Raw genomic sequence first — 5,238 nt, 5'->3', positions numbered from 1 at the left:
ATTTGGACAACTTTAAAAGCGATTTTCTCAATATTTAGATTTTTTTGCACCCTCAGATTCCAGATTTTCAAATAGTTGTATCTCGGCCAAATATTGCCCTATCCTAACAAACTATACATCAATGGAAAGCCTATTTATTCAGCTTAGATGATGTATAAATCTCAATTTCGAAAAATTGACCCTTATGACTGGTTTTGTGGTCCAGGGTCACACACACACACATATATATATATATATATATGTGTGTGTGTGTGTGTGTGTGTATGGGTTGTTGACGTGACATGGCATTTTCACTGTCCCACATGATATAAATGAATAGGCCTATAATTAATATTGTCGTTATTTAAAATGCAGTAAAAGGTTAAACATTTATTTGTCCTACATGGACCTATTGTTATAAAAGCTGCAGTGTTATTCAATTTTTTTTTTAATTTTTGAGCTAAATCTCAAAATTGTCCTATGGTGTGACTGTCTCAAGCATGGTTCAATAAATTACAACTTTTATAAATGAAAAAGAAAAGCATAAAAATTGTAATAAATACCTCTGGCATAATTGTACAAGTGTCTATTTTAGTAAATGGCAATCATTTTTTTCATCCATATATTTCTGAAAGCGTAGTAACCATGTCCTTCTAGAAGAGTGCAGCAGGGGGCTAGAAGTTGCAGTAACATACTGATTGACTAAGAGACTGAATTTTGTTGATGAAAATTATTTTTTGTTTTGTTTAAAAAACATGGATATTGTTTGTATCAAAGTTAAACTTTCTTTCTCCTTTGACATGTTCAAAATTAAATGGAAATAAATAACTACCATTTCTGTCCTTTAGTGTGATGTAATGTCCTATAGGTGTGACGCACATAAAAGAACCACAGATTTGTTTTATATCTCAAAATATCTTTAAAAAACAGTTGAGTATTGCAATAGGAGAGACACAAATATCACTCAACTTAAAATGGTATAATTTTCAGCAGTTTTGAACGAATGACAGCAAAGTTTGTCTTGTCAAAGTTTGTCTTGAAATTGTCCAAGTCATGGGGAAAAAATTGTTAATTATAATTTCATATTAAATAAATAGCACTATATGAAAATAAGTGTCTAATAATGAAGATAAATCTCTCTCTTGCTATTTAGAGGTTTTTTTTCTTCTTAATTTTTGCTACGTCACACCATAGGACAAATTTATGGTACAGTTCAGTAAAAATGTAAAAAAAAAAAAAAAACAGTGAAAGAAGTTAGTGACCCCTTACATTTTCTGAAACATCAGACTTCATAAATATGTATTTCTTCATCAAAAATGGTCTTTTACAAAAAAAATAATTTTTACTGCCTATTTGTCAACTACCCCTATATATATATATATATATATAATATGTGTGTGTGTGTGTGTGTGTGTGTGTGTGTGTGTGTGTAGTGTATGTATATATATATATATATATATATATATATATATACACACACACACAGTTGAAGTCAAAAGTGAAAACTTTTGAACAGAATGAAGATGTGTATGTTTTTCTTATTTTGCCTAAATATCATATTTTTTCATTTAGTACTGCCCAGAAGCTACAGAAGATAGGCTACTTACTTACATGTAGGGCTGGACGATAAATCGATAGCGATAATTATCGCGATATAATTTTCCTCGATATAAAGATATAAATGCTCGATATAATGTTTATGCGACAAAAGTGGAACAAAACAGCGCAACTCATTTGAAGCGCGACACACGGACCCTTTATATCCACTCAGATCAAAGTACAAACTGCTGCGCAGCGCGTGCTCACTAGAGCAGATGCGTTTACCCGGTCACGCAACACAATAAACAGCGCTGTGAGATCCAGTGTGAAGCGCTTGAACTCAGCGAAGAACACAAATGACTCGGCGATTTAAACTAGTTTAAAGCCAGATGAAAGCACTAACAAACAGCAGAAACACTGTCAGAAGGCTTTTCAATCTACAAATCGCCATCATTTACCATGGATTTCTTGTAGTAACACTAACTGCACCATGGTATTGTAGCAGAAATGTGGGTATTTGTATTGAATATTATACTATTAAAGGGGTCATATGATGCGATTTCAATTTTTCCTTTCTCTTTGGAGTGTTACAAGCTCTTGGTGCATAAAGAAGATCTGTAAAGTTGCAAAGACTAAAGTCTCAAATCCAAAGAGATATTCTTTATAAAAGTTAAGAGTTAACCACACCTATCAGTAATTATGTCCCCACTGGATGCAACAAATGCCTCGTTTGTAATGGGTTTTAATGTTTTTGTCTCGTCGCTCCGGCCGGACAGGGCATCACAGTATGGTGAGGGGCGTAACATTTCCGACACACGCTTGAGGTATTCAGCCAATCACAACGCACTGGATAGCTGGCCAATCACAGCACACCTCGCTTTTTCAGACCGATGAGCTTTGTTAAAATCGACGCATTTCAAAAAGGCGGGGCATAGAGGAGAAACAATAATGTACAGTATGTGGAAAATAATGTTTTTTTTACTTTAAACCGCATAAACATTTCATTACACCAAATACACAAACTAATGTTCTTTTTAGCAGCATCATATGACCCCTTTAAAACACTGGTCTTTTTTTATTCAAGTATATTTGTATATAGGAACATGAGACTTTTGAAGGAATGCTGGTTCTCGAGGGAAATATTGTTTCAAGCGTTAAGCTTATGTCAGGCCTTTAACTATGTGTCATGATATAAAAATATAATTGTGCTGTCAGGTGACATTGTGGCTTCATTTAAAGGTCAGAGACAATAACAGAAGTGCGTGTTTGGTTTTATAGAGCTCACTGTCCTGTGCTCTTTTAAAGAGGATTTTGGAGAGTATTAACAGTTGAGTTCATGTTGATGAGAGTCGGTCACAGATGAGACTCTGATGCTCATGTGTTTCGGCTTCTCTGTTGTGAATCTTATTTAAGGTAATTTTACAGTTATACTTTGGCCTTAGTGTGATTTTTTTTTTTTGGAGCAATGCGAGTGTCTACATTTTATATCATCACTAAACGAGTATTTTCGATTGTCGTTTCGCATGATTGTGTTTTTATAGCTTAGCAGCATAAAGGTCAAGTTTATTTTATGTCAGTGTGTTCATGTTCAGAGGCACATGTCTGTATGTTTAAGAGCTTAGGATGTTTACTGCATCTGTCTCATAAATTATATCATAAACTTGGGTGTCTCATTATTTGGAAAAAGTTATTTTATTACTTTAATTTACTAGATGCATTTTGTAAAAATATATTTATATAAAATATTAAATATTTTTGTGTATTTGCGTTACTCTTTGTTACTCTTGTGATGTGACTGCAAATGATTTTCAGAACACATATGTAACGCTCTCATTTTCATGCAGTATAAATAATTAGCATTAGCCCTTGAACTGGGTTGGTTTCTGCAGATGCCTCCTGAGCTGGAGTGAGTGTGTGTGTGTGTGTGTGTGTCTTTGTCTGTGTGTGTGTGTGTGTTTGTGTGTGTGTTGTTCTGCGTCATGGGTCAGACAGCAACAGGATACGCTTGCATTCATGCCTCAGTTCTCTCAGACAGAGCTGCCTGCTTGTGTGTGTAAGTGTATATTTGTGTGTCTGTCCAAGTGTCTCTCCTCTCTTCATTATTATACACTATTATAATATGAAACTCAGCACAGTTTGACTATAATCCTATTAAAATAATATTGTAGAATTCAAATGGTGTATTGTTCCTGATTCAATTCAGATGAGAGATATATTCATCTCTGATCCATCTAAATCAGATCAATTTTTCCAGTTCACTACAGATATGGAGCATTTCATTTTTTAAACCATAGATGCACAAATCTTACATATTTTAAAACACTATTTGATATGTTATATTCAAATCTAGTATAAAAAGTAATAAAAACTGACACCACCCTTTTACAAGAATTTACATCAATTTGATCCTTTCTGCTGCATTGAACATTTTTAAAAAAAGTAAATAATCTCCATCATTTTCTGATTTTTTTTAACAAATATTGAACCATTCAACCCTGTTACCAAAGTTAACAATCTTTTTTTTTCAATAATAACTATATTTATTTATTCCAATTTAGACTGAATTTGGAACCATGTTAACTTATTCTAGTGCAAGTATTTTTATTTTATTTTTCATTTTTATAATTTTTAATATATATTTATTACTAGAAAATAAAATCACACATAAAGTTTTTAAAATGTATTTACACCGTCCTTAAATTTGGTTACAGGTTACAAAATTGCAAAACTCATATAAAATGAATACTCATATTTCGTTTGACCCCCTGAAGTAGATTATTATTTTTGAGTTTGAGGGTCCTATTTTGTCCCTGTACCCTGAAAGTACCTCTGATCCACCACAATTTCAAACTTGAACACAATATAGACTCTCTGTTTGCTGTCAAAAGCTCTTTTACAGAGCCACTGAGAGGCTAAAATGACAATAGTGTTTTACTGGAACAAGACACAGCAGTCTATTGCACACAGTTACTGTACTTTACTGTACAACCCTCCCTCCCTCTCACCCGGTTCACTCCTCCAATCTCAGCCCATCAGCAGGTGCCCTGAAAAATGAATCAACCAATCACATCTGTGCACTTACGAGATGTTTCAATGGTCAAGGTCTTTATTTCAATTTCTTATCCAAACACTGCTTCACAAGGTTTCATAATGTAGTGCTAACAGCCCTTTGGAGTCGAGTCTTTTGATTAAATATGTGTGTGAGTGCGTTTTAAATCTCCATAACTAGTGTTCAGCAGATTTCAAGGCACTAGGAGTGTGTGTTGGTCCTGTGGTGGATGGTCCCTTTGCTTCCCCCTGCTGGAGCAACACATTTATGTTCACTCAATGCTCTGACACTGAGCCTGCGTCCCAATTCATACTATTCATCCTAAATTCTATGTGATATTAGTAATTTTCAATACTATTTAGGGCAGATAGGGTGGTGGATAGTATGCACATTGGGACGCAGGAATAGTCTGCATTTGGAATTCATACTACTCGTACTATTTAGTAAGAGCAGTATGCTATATCAGACTAGACCTGTGAAAAGTACAGCATCAAGTGTATTTGTTGCTCCTCCAGGAGTGTTTGAAATACTACTGCTTCTGTAGCATATAGTATGTGTATATATATATATATATATATATATATATATATATATAAAATATGTGTATTTTCTTTAAATGCATGAATGGATGATATTCTACTTTAGCTTAAATGTGTAGTATACAAGAGCAC

The sequence above is a fragment of the Sinocyclocheilus anshuiensis genome, unplaced genomic scaffold, assembly GCF_001515605.1.
Source record: "Sinocyclocheilus anshuiensis isolate Anshui unplaced genomic scaffold, SAMN03320099.WGS_v1.1 scaffold733, whole genome shotgun sequence".
In the NCBI taxonomy this organism is placed as follows: Eukaryota; Metazoa; Chordata; class Actinopteri; order Cypriniformes; family Cyprinidae; genus Sinocyclocheilus; species Sinocyclocheilus anshuiensis.
The sequence above is the reverse complement of the archived record's forward strand: the minus strand, read 5'-3'. Positions refer to the sequence as shown.